This window comes from Delphinapterus leucas, chromosome 2, assembly GCF_059928025.1.
Source record: "Delphinapterus leucas isolate spDelLeu-1000000601 "Yukka" chromosome 2, BTC_Dleu_Yukka2, whole genome shotgun sequence".
Lineage (NCBI taxonomy): Eukaryota > Metazoa > Chordata > Mammalia > Artiodactyla > Monodontidae > Delphinapterus > Delphinapterus leucas.
The window spans coordinates 53,080,392-53,097,538 of NC_143130.1; the positions used below are offsets into that span (position 1 = coordinate 53,080,392).

The following is a 17,147-nucleotide window of genomic DNA, read 5'->3' on the forward strand; positions in this document are numbered from 1 at the left end:
AAAAACGGAGCTGGAGGAATCAGACTCCCTGACTACAGACTATACTACAAACTTTCAGTAATCAAGACAATACGATACTGGCACAAAAACAGAAATATAGATCAATGGAACAGGATAGAAAGCCCAGAGATAAACCCATGCACCTATGGTCAACTAATCTATGACAAAAGAGGCAAGGATATACAATGGAGAAAAGACAGTCTCTTCAATAAGTGGTGCTGGGAAAACTGGACAGCTACATGTAAAAGAATGAAATTAGAACACTCCCTAACACCATCCACAAAAATAAACTCAAAATGGATTAAAGGCTTAAATGTAAGACTGGACACTATAAAACTCTTAGAGGAAAATGTAGGAAGAATACTCTTTGACATAAATCACAGCAAGGTCTTTTTTGACCCACCTCCTAGAGTAATGGAAATAAAAACAAAAATAAATAAATGGCACCCAATGAAACAAAAACTTTTCCACATTAAAGGAAACTATAGACAAGATGAAAAGAAAACCCTCAGAATGGGAGAAAATATTTGCAAACGAATCAATGGGAAAATGATTAATCTCCAAAATATATAAACAGCTCATGCAGCTCAAACAACCCCATCCAAATGTCTATTTAGGTCTTGGGCAGAAGACCTAAATAGACATTTCTCCAAAGAAGACATACAGATGAAGAGGCACATGAAAAGCTGCTCAACATCACTAATTATTAGAGAAATGCAAATCAAAACTACAATGAGGTATCACCTCACACCAGTTAGAATGGGCATCATCAGAAAATCTACAAACGACAAATGCTGGAGAGGGTGTGGAGAAAAGGGAACCCTCTTGTACTGTTAGTGGGAATGTAAATTGATACAGTCACTATGGAGAACAGTATGGAAGTTCCTCAAAAACTAAAAATAGAATTACCATATGACCCAGCAATCCCACTACTAGGCATATACCCAGAGAAAACCATAATTCAAAAAGACACATGCACCCCAATGTTCATTGCAGCACTATTTACAATAGCCAGGTCATGGAAGCAACCTAAATGCCCATCGACAGATGAATGGATAAAGCAGATGTGGTGCATATATACAATGGAATATTACTCAGCCATAAAAAGGAATGAAATAGGGTCATTTGTAGAGATGAGGATGGACCTAGAGACTGTCATACAGAGTGAAGTAAGTCAGAAAGAGAAAAACAAATATTGTATATTAACGCATATATGTGGAATCTAGAAAAATGGTACAGATGAATTGGTTTGCAAGGCAGAAATAGAGGCACAGATGTAGAGAACAAACATATGGACACCAAGGGGGGAAAGCGGGGTGGGGTGGTTGTGGGATGAATTGGGAGATTGGGATTGACATATATACACTAATATGTATAAAATAGATAACTAATAAGAACCTGCTGTATAAAATATAAAATAAAATAAAATTCAAAGAAAATTAATCCAAAAGAAGGCAGGAAAGGAGAGGAAAGGAGGCATGCAATAGATGTGTTATCTGTGTCCCCTCAAAAGATATGTTGAAGTCCTAACTCCTGCTACCTGTGAATATGACGTTATTTGGAAATAAGGTCTTTGCAGATATAATTAAGATGGGGTAACGCTGAAGTAGCATGGGTCCTAATCTAAGATGACTGGTGTCTTATAAGAGGAAGAAATACCCAGACACAGAGATAACAAGGCTGTGTGACAACAGAGGCAGAGACTGGAATGATGCAGCCACAAGCCAAGAAATGCCAAGGATCAACAGCTGCCACCAGAAGTTAGGAAGAGTCAAGGAAGGATTCTTCCTGAAAGCTCAGAGAGAGCGTGGTCCTGGCCAACACCTTGATCTTGGACTTCTGGCCTCTAGAAATGTGAAACAATAAATTTCTATTGTTTTAAGTCAACCAGTTTGTGATACTTTGATATGTAGTGTGATGGTTAATTTTATATGTCAACTTGACTGGGCCATGGGATGACCAGATATTTGATCAAACATTATTCTGAGTGTTTCTGTGAGGGTGATTCTGGGTGAGATTTACATTTGAATAAGTAGATTAAGTAGAGCAGATTGCCCTCTCCAATGTGGGTGGGACTCGTCCAATCCACTGAAGGTCTGAATAGAATAAAGAGCTGGGTAAGAAAATTCTTTCTCTTTGCCTGTCTTTGAGCTGGGACATTGGTCTTCTCCTGCTTTTGGACTTGGACTCAGACTGAAACTTATACCATCAGCTCTCCTGGGTCTCCAAGCCTTCTGACTGAAGATCTTAGACTCTCAGTCTCCATAACTGCACGAGCCAATTCATTATAGTAAATATAAATACAAACATATTCTTTTGGTTCTTTTTCTGTGGAGAACCCAGACTAATGCTGACAGCCCTAGGAAACTAATACAAGAGAGAACTATTAGAAATCACAAAATAAGTTGCTAAATTTAACACAAATACATTATAAAATATAAATGGTTCAGTTAACTGAAAAAGATAGACTGATTTTTTCCCATATTTCAACTTATTCTTTTTTTAAGAAAAACATTGAAAACAAAAGTTCACAAAAATTGAAATTGAAAGGTTGGAGCAATGACAAAAAAAAGCTGATGTGGCCATATTAATAGCGATAATATATGCTTTAAGGCCATGAGTCTTAGCAGAGATAAGATGATCACTTCACAGTGATAACAGACTAAATTCATCAGAAAGATACAATAATTTAAAATGTATATGAGCCTAGTATTACATCCTCAAAATATGAACAGTAAAAATTGACACATTTTATAGAGAAAGAGACAAACCCTCAAATCAATGTGGGGAATTTTTAGCAAAATGAATAAGCAGGTTAAAAAGATTCCTGGAATATATTAAAAGGTTATACTATATACTATATTTAGCATATACTATAATAATGCGAGTATGAGCAAATTAAACAAATTTGCAGAACTGATCTCTCTCCTACCCTTAGTACGATCTCTTAGTCATAATGCAAGTTAAAAATATGATGAGATAATGAGATCAGAAAAGATGTTCAAACAATGTTATAAATTCCAAGAATAGTCTTTTAAACAGGGGTTTATATCCACTGTCCTTCAAGATGAACATCACCCTAAGTGTGCATTGCTCCTGGAGGCACTTGCTAATGGTAAAATAAAGTCACTGTGATTTGTTTGACACTTGAAAACTTACATCCACTTTTCAGAAAATGGTGCTGGAACAACTGAATATCTACATTATGGGGAGGGGAAAGAACCCTGAGCCCTGCCTCAAAAAATGAATGTCAGACGGATCTTAGACCTAAATGTATAAGCTAGACCTGGAAAGTGTGAAACTATAAAACATAGGAGACTATCCTCGTGACTTAGAAGTAGGATAGATTTCCTAAATAGGACACAGAAGACAATCCATGAAATAAAATCATTAATAAATTGAATTTTATCAAAATTTAAAACTGCTCATCAAAAGACACCATTAAGGAAATGAAGAGGCAAACTGTAGAGTGAGATAAAATATTTGCAGTACATTCTAACGAAGAACAGATCCAAAATATATGAAGAACACCTGTAAGTCAATAAGAAAAAAAACAACCAATTTTTCTTTCTTTTCCCTTTTTAAAAAATTTTTTATTGGAGTATAGTTGATTTTCAATGTTGTGTTAGTTTCTGCTGTACAGTAAAGTGAATCAGTTATACAAATACATATATCCACCCTTTTTTAGATTCTATTCCCATATAGGTTATTCAGAGTATTGAGTAGAGTTCCCTGTGCTATACAGTAAGTTCTTATTAGCTATCTATTTTATGTATAGTAGTGTGTTTATGTCAATCCCAATCTCCCAATTTATCCCACCCCCCTTTTCCCCCTTGGTAACTGTAAGTTTGTTTTCTACATATGTGACTCTATTTCTGTTTTGAGAATAGGTTTATTCATACCACTTTTTTTTAGATTCCATATATAAGCAATATTATATGATATTTGTCTTTCTCTGTCTTACTTCACTCAGTATGACAATCTCTAGGTGCATCCATGTTGCTGCAAATGACATTATTTCATTCTTTTTTATGGCTGAGTAATATTCCATTGTTTTATTTATATATATATATATATATATATACACACACACACACACACACATACCACATCTTCTTTATCTATTCCTCCATCTATGGACTTTTAGGTTGCTTCCATGTCCTGGCTATTGTAAATAGTACTGCAATGAACATTGGGGTACATGTATCTTTTCAAATTATGGTTTTCTCCAGATTTATGCCCAGGAGTGGGATTGCTGGATCATACAGTAGCTCTATTTTTAGTTTTTTAAGGAACCTCCATACTGTTCACCGTAGTGGCTATACCAGTTTACATTCCCACCAACAGTGTAGGAAGGCTCCCTTTTCTGCACATCCTCTCTAGCATATACTGTTTGTAGATTTTTTTATGATGGCCATTCTGACCAGTGTGAGGTGATACCTCATTGTAGTTTTGTTTTGCATTTCTCTCATAACTAGTGATGTTGAGCATCTTTTCATGTGCCTCTTGGCCATCTCTACGAAAAAGATAATGATTTTTTAAAAATGGGCAAAATATGTGAACAAGTACTTCACAAAAGAAGATATGCAAATGATCAATAAATATATGTGCCATATTACTCATCAGGGAAATGCAAGTTAAAACACAATGTGATATCAATAGACACCAACCAGAGTGATTAAAATTTAAAAAACCAACGTCAAGTGTTAGCAGGGATTAGGGCAACTGAACTCATCCATTTCTGGTGGGAGTATAAACAGGAAAGTTGTTTGGCGGTTTCTAATAAAATTAAACATACACCTACTCGATGAAACTTATTAAAGAACTTTTATAGCAACATTATAGTTTCCCTGAACTGAAAACCAAATGTCCACTAGTAGAAGAACAGATAAACAAATATTGATTTATTAATATATTTGTACATTGTAATAATACTACACAGCAATGACAAAGGATGATGTATTGATACATGCAACAACTGGGATTTATCTCAAAAACACTGAGCAAAAGAAGGTAGACACAGAAGATGTATGATTCCTTTTATACAGGGTTCAAGAACAGGCAAAACTAATCCATGGTAGTGAACGTCAGAACAGCAGTTACTGCTGCAGGTTTTTTGACGAGAAAGGGGAACAGTGGAGCTTTCCGAGGCTCAGGAGATGTTTTGCATCTTGATCTGGGTCACGGTTACACTGGTAGATACATAGGTAAAAATTCATTGTGCTGTATATGTAAGACTTGTGTGCTTTAGTGGATGTAAACAAACAAAATCTAGAACACAAAGATACACTCTACAACTTTCCCAGCAATCTTTAATAAAATTATCTATCCAAACTTTAAAATATTTCATTAGGTGTAATAATAAATGTTTAGAAGCCTCTTCTAAGGTTTTTTGGTGCAGAAGTCCAAAACTCACATGCCACTTATGAATATTTGTTCTTCTTCTCACATAAAAATAGCAGAAATAATACAAAGAAAAATAAAGACAAGCTAAAATACATTCATTTGTCAGCAAGCACTGCTGGAATTCATAGAGCATATTGCTGGAGATTTTAAAGTACAAGTATTTAAAAGTACACAATATGGGGTACTTGCTGTACAGTTGGATGAAAGTACTGTGGTTTTATACATGTGTCAGTTCATGGTGTTTGCTAAATTTTGTTTTAACGTTGAAAAGATAAGGAATTGAGTTATTTGGAAACTATTAAAGGAAAGGTGTAGCAGAGAAGACATATTCTCAATAGTATTATGACTTTATTAAAGATGATGTTTTGTGGGAAAACGGTACAGATGTAATGCAGGAGGGATGGTTGCATTGATTGCAATTTTTAAATAAAAGTTCCAGGGTCAGGTTTCAGAGCTAGCTCTGCAAATGAAGACCATTCATTGCATCACCCACAGGCAAAGCATTGCATGAGAGAAGTGAAAGGCAAAGATACACAAAGTGATTCAAGGTGCCACCAGTGTGGTTAATTTTATGAAAAGGAGTTTAAATGTAGTCAAATTTTTATACAAAGGTATAATGCCAGGTGGTGACCTTAAGAAACAGGTGTTGTCTTTTTTTAACAAAAAGAAAAATACTCCAGCTTTTCTGACCTTTTCTGGGATGACAAGCGGCTTTCAATAATATAGGTACATAGCAGGCATAATTGAAGAAAGAAATGGATTTCATCTGTACCTTCAAGGAAAAGTGCCACTTGGAACAATGAATTAGAAATTAACTGCTTGTTGAAAGAAACATTCTGCAAATAGATCATTTTGAAACAGATGTTTTAAAATGTTTCCAACATGCTGTGATTTCGATTTTGTTGCAAAAAAAATTATACGTGTGGTCACAACAAATTCCTCTAGATATGTACTTTAAAATCTAAAAACAAAATGAAATATTTAATTGGGTTTTGTGCCCAATTATTAAAATATAAAACTGCATTATAGTTTAATGGGTATAGAATTTCAATTTTGCAAAATGAAAAATTCAGGAGATTGGTTGCAAAACATGTAAATGTACTTAATGCTACTGTACTGTACACTTAACAGTGGTTAAGGTGGTGAATTTTAGATTTTGTGTATTTCATCACAGTTAAAACAATATAAGGGGACTTACCTGGTGGTCCAGTGGTTAGGAATCTACCTTCCAATGCAGAAGATGCGGGTTCGATCCCTGGTCAGGGAACTAAGATCCCACATGCCACGGGGCAATTAAGCCCGCACGCCACAGCTACTGAGCCCGTGCACTCTGGAATCAGCGTGCCACAACTAGAGAGAAGCCTGCATGCCGCAACAAAGAGCCCGCATGCTGTAACTGAGACCCGATGCAGCCTAAATAAATAAATAAGAATATAACCAAACCCATGACAATGTAAAATACACAACATTCAGCATTCAAACAAGATTAAAAAAAAAAAAATATATATATATATAACTGCAATACCTTCCAATTCCATTTCAAGAATAACTGATTAACATCAAAGGAGACACAGAATTACTAACCACATTTCATTTAAAATGTTTAAACCAATTGATGGGTGGGGCCGAAAAGCGGAAATAATGATTCACTAACTGCTAACTATGGCCAATGCTGTCTGTCTGCTGCTTGGAACCAGGCATCTTTTAAAATTATCTTGTACAACTCAACCATTATTAAAACCAAGTATTCAAGTAAACTAAATTTAGAACCAGGCTTTCACATTACAGAGTGGGAAACCAATAAAACAAATAACGAAATATTTTCAATCACATTGCTCTGAAATATTAATAATTAATCTAATATTTTGTTGATAAAAGATTTTTAGTTTTGCTAATAAAATGAAAATTAACTTAAAACAAGTTTATTTCATCTGTTGCTCATCCTTTTAAAAGTCTATTTCGTGATGGTTTATTGTAGGCATAGTTATAATTATACTGGTAGAACGATACTCGTTGGAATGAACAAGCACAGACATGTAGATATTGGAGATGCAGCCTCAAAATATTTTCTTGATGGGAGTGCTCAGTCAAAACACTTCAAGCCCCTCACCTGGTTCAATCACCTACTATGCTTAGCTTTCTCCTCTGCATCCGTCCAAGAGTGTGGCCAGCTGACTCTTAAATGAGTCAGGTGCCAGGGAATGGCTGCATCCCAATGGCCCAGGTGACCTTGGAAAGTGTTGGAAATTTCTGTCTTACACCAAATCAAAATCTGCCGCCCTGGAGCTTCTGCTCATTTGTCCTTAGGGCACACAGCACATGCTGGCTCTTGCTTGGCCGGACTGCCCTTCCACGGGCAGCCTATACCCTCAGACTTGTCTTCTTAGAGTGGATTCTTCCTCATTTTGGATCGTCCAACATCCCACCCCATTCCTAACAGCACCGACTCTCTTGTAGGGTGTTCCCTGGGTGGGCTTTCTCTGGGAGGGGGTGGCCAGTGCCCAAAGGTTGGGCCTCTCTGTCCAGCCTGAGATCAGCTAGGGAGCGTGCAAATGGCTTTGGATACTGAGGAAGGGACACAAAGATGTGGGATCGTTGGAGCATATATCTAACCCCAGGGATCCTTCCAAAGGTCTTGTGTGACTTACCATGACACCAACACATACAATCACAGCTCTCGATTCCCCAGCTGTCCCAAGCCATCCCCATCTCAGTAAATGGCATCTCATTGGGCCAGAAACCTAGGTGTTATTCTTGACTTCTCTCTTTCCTTCAAACATGAATCTGTCAGTACTGTCAGCTCAGCCTCCAAAGAAAGTCTTGAGTCTGGTCACTTCTTACTTCCTGCTGTAATAGCTCCCTCACCCCCATCATCTGTTGCTGGGATCCCTACAGTAGCCTCTTAACTGAGCTTTTTCCTTGGGCCTCTATGATCCATTCTCCACACAGAAGTCAGAGTGATCCTTCCAACGTGTAAACCAGATCGCGTCAGCCCCCTGTTCAAATCCTGCCAGTGGCTTGCCATTTCACTCAAAATCCACAATCCTAACCTCTCCTGCTCCATCAGGCCAGCAATAGCCACCCCAGCCTCTGCACTCCTGCTGGGATGCTCTTCCCCCCGCTTTGCTGCCTCCTCCCCCTCTTCACTCAGACGTTCCTCTGAGGGCTCCACTGGAAAGGACTTCCCTGTCCCCCATCTAAAGTGGAACACATGCTCTACACATCCCCGTGCCCTCCTTTACCCTTTGTTTTTGGCTGCCCTGGGTCTTTGTTGCTGTGCGTGGGCTTTCTCTAGTTGCGGCGAGTGGGGGCTACTCTTCGCTGCGGTGCTCAGGCTTCTCATTGCGGTGGCTTCTCTTGTTGTGTGCAGAGCATGGGTTCTAGGCACGTGGGCTTCAGTAGTTGTGGCACGCAGGGTCAGTAGTTGTGGCTCACGGGCTCTAGAGCGCAGGCTCGGTAGTTGTGGTGCACAGGCTTAGTTGCTCTGCAGCAGGTGGGATCTTCCAGGACCAGGGCTCGAATCTGTGTTCCCTGCACTGGCAGGTGGATTCTTAACCACTGCGCCACCAGGGAAGTCCCCTCCTTTACCGTTTTCATGAGCTCTCCTCACTTGTCACGTTTATTGCTCATTTCTCCCATGAGAATGTAGGCCTGAAAGAGGAGGGACAGTGCCTCGCACAATGCTCTATCCACAGTGCTTGCACGATGCTTGGAATGTAGTAGGCACTCAGTAAACGTTTGAGGAATGAAAGAATCGGGGATTCCTGCTGCCTGGAGCCCGTTTGGTCCCCGTCCATTTCTCAAGCCTGGTCCCTCCACCTGCACAAGTTTTTGGAGCTCTGGGAGCATTCTAGTGAATGTCTTTCTGGCTGAAGTTCCTGTCTGGCATTCACTCCCAGGAGCCCTAATTCATACACCCCTTAAAAGCAAATGCCCTCGTTTCTTTCTGGTGTTCTTCGTAGGCCTCATCCTGCTCTTGAGATGGGAGGTCAACAGGAGTGGGTCCAGTGAAGGTCCACCACACCCTTTCCTTGGCGGAGGTGTGGGGGGATTCGGGTGGAGGAAGCAGAGAGCAGGGGTCCTGCTGACTTTAACCGTGTCCCCTCCAGCTCAAACACCACCTCTCCAGGCCTGCTAGCGTCGCCTCTCACCCGGACCCCCCAAACATACGCACAAGAACCTCCTACCCAGTTTCATCTGTGACCCTCTCTGAATCATACTCCACACTGCAGCCAGACAGGTGCCCCTAAAAGGTGAGCCGCTCACCTCCTGAAAGCCTTCACCGGCCTCAGGTAGCTCCCAGCCTCCCAGCCTCCTCCCACAGCCCGTGCACCATCAGGTCAGCGCTCTGACCTCCTCTTGGTTCTCAGACCCTGGGCTCCCTCCAGCCTCTGCACCTTTGCATGTTCTGTTCCCTCTGGCCTACCCTCTTTGCTCTTAACCAAGTTATGGGATTAGTGCAGCAGGTGCTGTCAGTGCCGCTGAGTCGAGTCCCGAGGCTTTGGAGAAAGGGTCCCTATGGGCTGACAGCTCCCTCCCTCCAGTGCCCACCTCTGTCTGCCTGAAGGTCTCCTCTGGCTGCTTTAAGATTCAGCCGGCTCCCCATGCAGGTTGGAAGTGCTGGGGAGTCAACACCCCTACGAATACCGTTCAGTCAATGAGGTGAAGGAGCTGGATATAAACCCCCAGCCACATCACTCGGTCATGGGGCGCTGGTGCTCTACACCATCTCTCAGAGCGTCCCCAGGCACACTGAGCTCAACTACCCACAGGCGGCAGTATCCCACTGATGTGTCCTTTACTGGTTTCCTGCCCTGACCCACTCCCTCTCTACATTCCCCCCAGATGAACAACTTGCACCCAAACGCTGTCTCAGGATCAGCTTGTAGGGGAGTCCAGGTGAAGACAGATCTCCCCGTTCCAGGCATCACACTCTGGGCACCTCACCTTCACAGCGCCACGCATAACTTGATACATAGTACGCTTTATGATGGCTCTACGAAGTCTGCCTCCTGGTAGATTCTAAACTCACTGAGGCAGTCTGTTCTCCTCCTCAAGGAATTCCCAGGCCCCAGCACCCTGCCTGGCACCTAGTTAATGCCCAATGACTACTTGGTAAGGGAACATATGGATTACTTGGGATGGGACTAAATCTGGTCTTGTTTTCTTCCTCTCTGTGTGATTTGGAGCAATGACAGCGGAACCTCTTGAAGCCCCAGTTCCCTCTGTGTAAAAATGAAGCTAATAATGTTGGCAAGCCAGAGAATCAGGAGAGACAATGGGAGGAGGGTGAACACTTTCCGGAGATACAGACACCTGTTCAGGTGGGTTTTACCTGCTTCTTGTTCTTGTGGTGGACATGACATTGAAGTGTTCCTGGACTGATGCCTCTGATTGACATCAAGGGCAATTTTGCTACTCTGAATGGGGTCCAGAGCCTTCACTCCAATGATGGGGACAGTACAGGATGGGGAGTGGGGATAAGGCCCAGAGGCGGAGCGTGGGGGCTGGGAGACCCACTCCAGGCAGAAGGTGGGAAGCCTGCCCACTTTCCAATCCTGTTCCCGGGTGCCCGAAACATCCGGGCCTCAGTGGCCTCACCCTTGGGTTAGGACACATTCAATGGCAGGAAAGCAGTATGTTGTACTTATCCAGTGAACATTCTCAAGCTTGACTGTTCGAGAAGTGACCAAAGGTCCGTGACATCTAATAATTTTCCAATTCGCTCAGGCACCAGTTTGAATTACATCAGATTGGTGCAAGGAACAAATCATCACGCATCTTGTGACCAACCTAGTCAACAGCCCGGCATCCACCCTGTGGATTGTAATGTTTTATTTATAGTTGTGTGCCTGGTGACTCTCATTAAGGGTCTGCAAGGATCTTTATTGCAGTTAGTTCAGTAGGACTTTACTGCATTTTTACATTAACTTATATATCATTATATTATAATAGTATATATGTACACATATATACTTTTACATATATTTGTATATATTTATATTGTAATAGCATTTTATTATGTATTATATTTATATTACTGTATATTATATTTTTAAAGCATTTTGCTACAGTAGGACACTGAGGATTTCTGAAGACCTTCCAACACAATCCCTATGATATCAAGGTTTTACTCTATCATTAAGAATTACCTAGCCTGACTTGAAACTGGAGGATCCTGGGTGCTCTTGGGTCCTCTGTGTAACTGGAAACAGTTCTAATTACCCCTCCCCTGCCTGTTTGACTTATGAGTGTCCTTTATGTCAGAAATTTTCACTATTAATGTTTTTTCCCTATCATGTTTCTGATTGATGGTGCTACATAGTAGGCAGGGTTGAGTGCACATCTATTGTTCTTGCCTGTCAGCATCTCTACCCTCTTTTAATAAAGAGAACCATGATTTTTTCTTTTAAGGACCCAAGTTTACTTGGGTCTGACCAATGAGGGCCAAGAAAAGTCAGTGAGAGAACCAACCTGAGAATAAAGCCAACATGGAGGAAACTAGAGCTGAGTTATGGATAAGGCTAAATCCAGATAATATTGAACTCCTGGACCAAGCCATGCCTGAAGCTGAACCTTTCCATTATCAGTTTCATAAGCCAATTATATCTCTTTTTTGCTTAAACCAGTTTGGGTTGGGTTTCTGTCTTTTGCAGAAACAGAGAGTCCTGATCAGTACATAGAGCCAGTACACAGATCCATCTCTAGCCTGTGCTTAGAAGGGCCCCACGAGGCTTTGGGAATTTAGGCAGAGGGCAATCAGGAGACCCAAAGGTGGCTGCTGTCCACTGGTACTTATATCTATCCATGTAATCAGCATTATGTCACTGTCTTCCATAGTCACCCCAAAGATACAAGGATAATCTCAAGTTATTCATATTGATTGTTATAACTCCCCTTCCCATAAAGATTTTTCAGCTCACCACACAAACAATCGTTTATAATTTCTTCCTTCTCCCTAGGCTGCCCATAATCAAAAGGGTACATACTATGGAGTCAGACAGATCCTGGCCCTGCCACATACTAGCTGTGTGACTTTGGGTAGTTTACTAAACCCACCTGTACATGTAATAATTTTATCTACATCTTAGGTTTTCCATGGGATTCAAGTGCATATGTAGAGTCCCTTAAATGGCAGATAGCTGATCCTCAAAAAGAGGGAGCTGATTATACTACTCACCGAACATCTATTGAGCCCTTTCTGGGTGCCAGACCCTGGCTAAGGATTTTACAGGCATCATTTCATTTGATCCTGCCAACAAACCTGGGAGGTGTGCCCTATTCTGTTCCCTAAGTCCTGCATATGAAGGATCATTAAATCCTCACAACAGCTGGAGCACAGGAGTAAAGGAGCATGGTCAAGGCTGCATAGTTCTGTTCCCCAAGTCCACTCTAGGTGGCTGGGTGACACTGCCCCTCCAAACAGGGCAGCCCCTTTGATGACAGTGGGTACCTGCCTCAAGGCATAGTCAGGGAGCAGAACCCAGACAACGGAATGGAACCAAATCAAGATGTTGGGGAGAATGAAGTGCAGAGTGAGGTGCAGAGTGAGGGCTCAGAGGACACCACACTCAGGTTTGCCAGCACATCTGGGAAGGACAAGGCAACAGCCATGGCTGCCATATGCCTCATGCAGAGAAGTACTCTGGTTCCTGGGATGGGGACCTGGGCTCTGGAATGTCAGGGCAAACCCAGACAGTGATGATTCTCATGGAATATGGGAACCAATAAAACAATGACTGGAAAGCAATGATCTGAAAGATATTCTTGCTGTAATTTTTCCACAGAAATATATTATGTAGCAAGCTAAGTAAATTCTTGGAAACCTGGAAACCCCCCAAAACTGGTAGAAGCAACTTTTTTTTTCTTTTTTTACTATTTCATGAGAAAGAGAGAGATAGAGAAAAACCACATTTCTTGGATTTAACTTTGTTCACACAAACTTTGTTTCTTTAAAAGAAAAACTGGCACCGGTTAGTCTAAACATGAAACTGGCACGCCAGTAACTCTTTACAAAGTTGCCTATAATTGTGTGGCTTGGAAAATTAATTTCTTTCCGGATGAAGAAACCTGAAACAGGTCTTCTAAGTGAAAATTATTGGCAGCCCCCCACCTCCATCCTCACGAGGCAGATGGAACAATGGGCAGGGGCGCGGGGAGCGTGTGGGACGCTCAGCCAAACAAAAGGGCTGCCTGCAACTTGCCTAAAATAAAAAATAAAAGCTAGTACAGCTTCCCGCCTGGCAGGCCCCTCTTTGGAGTGCTCTGTGGAGTAGCAGGTACCTCACGGGATGCCTCCCTGAAGAAGTACAGCGCCCCCGAACCAGTTAAAGCCGAAGCTCTTGCCCCCTGGCTCCCCTGACCTCGGGTTTCCTTCCCACCCGGGGGAGCAGGTTCACCCTCCAGAGTCACCGCCACACGCTCGTGGCTTTTGTTTTGCTCTGCTGAGGAAATTCAAATCATGTTAATGTTCTGGTTCTTTTTACATAACTTTGGAGAATGATACATATTACAAGAGCTTTATTCGGGGGACGCACTGGAGAGGTAAGGTGCCCTTCATTGTGGGACAGCCTTGGCTTTGAAGTGTGAAGGACAGGGGTTCAAATCCCAGCTTTGCCACTTGCTGTCCGCGTGAACTTAGCCTCTCAGAACTCCGTGTAAAATGGCGAGAGTCAGTCCTAGCTTGCGGGTACGGTGTGAAGGTCAGCAACGGGGGTCAGCAAGTGCCGGCCTGCGCGTGCTTAGTACTTAGGGACCTCCGCTTCCGTCCTGCTCCGGCCGAGAGAAGGCAGGTGGCTCCCTCCACCTCCCCAGCTCGCAAAGGGAGGCAGGAGGAGGGAAGGAGGGGGTGGGGGAGGGAGGAAAGAAAGGAACTCGTACTAATCCTCACCTAGTACCTTATTAACGTCCCTAAAGGAATTTGCATTCCCACCGCCCGGCTAATCGTAAACCTGAAGCCCGCATGCCCTCGTGCACTCGCAAAGGGTTCACATGAAATCCACACGGCAAAGTCACACCCTTAAACTGAAGCCGATTTTCCGATTCTGAAAGCTTGACTGTCGCATTAAAAAAAAGGCTTTGTTTTCTTTTTCTCTCGCTCTTCCTCCTTCCTCGCCCGCCCCCTCCTCCTCCCGCTCCCTGTCACCCCCACCTCCCCCGCGCCGTCGCCCCCGGCGCGCACACAAAAGAAGACCCCGAGACCGAGGTACCGGAACCTGCGGGTTTGTTTACGACTGCGGGCATCTCCGCGAGGCGCTGCCCGGCGCCGCCACCTACCGGCGGGAGTCGGCACTGCTCCCGGGCGCGGGCCAAAAACTGCCGGCCGATGACCCAACGCCGCAGGCATCTGAGGATAACCTTTCCCCTTTCTTTCCAAGACCAAATAAGGGGGCGCTTCCCTCTGCGTGCCGGGCCTGTGGCGGTTTGGCCAAGGGGCGTGGAAAGGAGGATCCGGGAACGAGGCTGACAGTCCGCAAAACACCGACCACATTGTTCCCGTGGCGGCCGGCCTCCTCCCTCCTCCGGGCGGGCACGGCCCGTGCCCAGGCAGGGCGCTCCCTGCAGCCTCGGGCGCGGGGAGCCGGGTGGGCAGGGCCGGCATCCGAGGGACACCCAGCCCCATCGGCAGCACCGCCAAGCCGCTCCCCCCACCCCAAGAAGTGTAGGGCCGGGTGCCCCGGGCCCCGCCCCCTTGCCACACTCCCTGCAGACCCTCCCGGCCAGCGCGGCCGCGGAGCGGGCGGGTCCCTGGGCCCGGCGGGGCACGGGGCGCAGACCGAGGGGAGCCAGACCCGGCTGCCAGGCCTCGGAACCCTGGCATCACCCCCGAGGGAGGGACTCACTGGTGGTTGACAGTGTTTGGTAACCACAGAAACCAAGATTTGACCTATATTTTTGAATATGGCCTCAACTCTAGTTTTCCTTCTAGAAATCAAAGGGAGTCTGACCTGACTTGCTGTTAATTTTCCTCCTGCTTTGTGTTCCAGAATGCCACCCAGAAGGTTGGGCAAGTCGGGAGACCTCACTGGCTGGTTTGCTGGTGACTCGTGAGGGTGACTGTGCTCCAGGCCAGGAGTCAGTGGCTGCTCCTCTCACTGCCTCCTACCAACCCCAGGTCCCTGCCCAGCGATGGTGGGGACATTTCTGGAGGGCAATTGGATGATGTTTATCAGGATTTTAAATCTGTTTACCATTTAACTATTTCATCCATTTCTAAGTTCTATCCTAGGTAGGTAATGGGGAATATGTATTCAGATGACGGCCACAGCCCTGCTATGATGGCAACAACAATTGGCCTTAATTGAGCATTTACTACGTGCTGGAAACTGTTATAAACGTTTGACAAATATCTACTCACATTCCTCTGCAGTGGGTATTCTTAGTACCCCTATTTTATAGAAGAGGAACCTACAGTCAGAGGATAGGTTCCCACTCAAGATCACCCAGCTGGGTAGTGGAAGAGCCAGGATGTAAGCTTGGACTGTGGGGCTCCTGAGTCTGTGCTCTTGTCCGCAACACTAAATGTTTATCAATGGGGATTTGATTAATTTAGAGTACAGCCATATGATGGAATACTCTCCAGCAACTTAAATAGTGATGTAGATTGGGAATAATTGACATGCAAAAATGTCCATGACATATTGTTGAGTGAAAACAGCTGGTTACACAACAGCATGCAGTGTAGCAGCATAGCAGGATCACACAGCTGTGCAGAAGAGCGCTCGTGGCAGTGCTAACTGTGGTCACCTGTGGCTGGTGGGATTGCAGGTGGCTCATTTCACAGGTATGTTTTCTGTATGTTGCTGAACCCTTTCTGGAAATGAATGTATGTTATTTTCCAATAAAAAAGCTATTTTACTTTTGAAAAAAACAAATGGATAAAGGAAATAGCATTTCTTGATACACACACACACGAGACCATGGTCACGGCTGTTCTCAAGTCCAGAAAGCCTTTCCTGATCCCTAAAATTGGAAGTTACGACTCCCCAAACTCCTTACAAGTGAGAACTTGTGTCCAGACAGATATTCAGCTACGTGAGCACATACCTATGTCACCAACTAAACTGTAAGTTCAGGAAGGGTGGTGCAGATTCTTCAACTTTGTCAGTATGTCTCTTAGTATCTTGCACAGCAGTTTACCCATTGTGGGGTTTGAATAGTTATCAATAGATTGGTATGAACTCATGATGATGGAACAATCCACAGAAGAATTAATGGCATGATTAGTTGTTAGATATCTGCTGCTTGGCACAGAGAAGGTACTCCATAAATGTTTGCTAGGTGAATGGGCCCAAGGCTGCTCTGCCCCAAGCAGCGTTTCCCCTTGAGAAATCAAAATGAGAGCTGCTTCCTCCTTCGGGGACCTCTGTGTACCAGGTGATTAGCCATCTGTATCTGGCAGACCCCTCGGGAGGAACTGACTCTGGTTCACTTAGCAGGAAAGGGAAGCTCTTGGAATTGATGGAAAGGCTGGAGAAGGAGGCTTGGAAGTTGGGCAGGAACAAAGGAAGTCAGGTAGAAGGAAGACCTGGCCTAGGTCATGCCAGGGGTCCCCGGGCACTGCCACCCTCCCCTGCCAAGTAGACACCCCTGCTATGGCCAGAGGCCACTGCAGGAAGTGGATTCTGTCTTGGATCACCTGCCCGAGATTCAAAGCCTCACATGGGATCAGCTGGCTCAGCCTAGGTGATGTGCCTAGCGGTGGGCTGGTAAATTTTTAACAATCTGCTCTCCAGTGAGGA

General features: G+C 43.7%; 1 pseudogene; it reads left to right on the plus strand.

Annotated features, from left to right (window-relative positions):
• The first annotated feature begins 12,901 nt into the window (after positions 1–12,901).
• On the plus strand, positions 12,902–15,258 carry LOC149750018 (uncharacterized; annotated as a pseudogene).
• Positions 15,259–17,147: the final 1,889 nt, after the last annotated feature.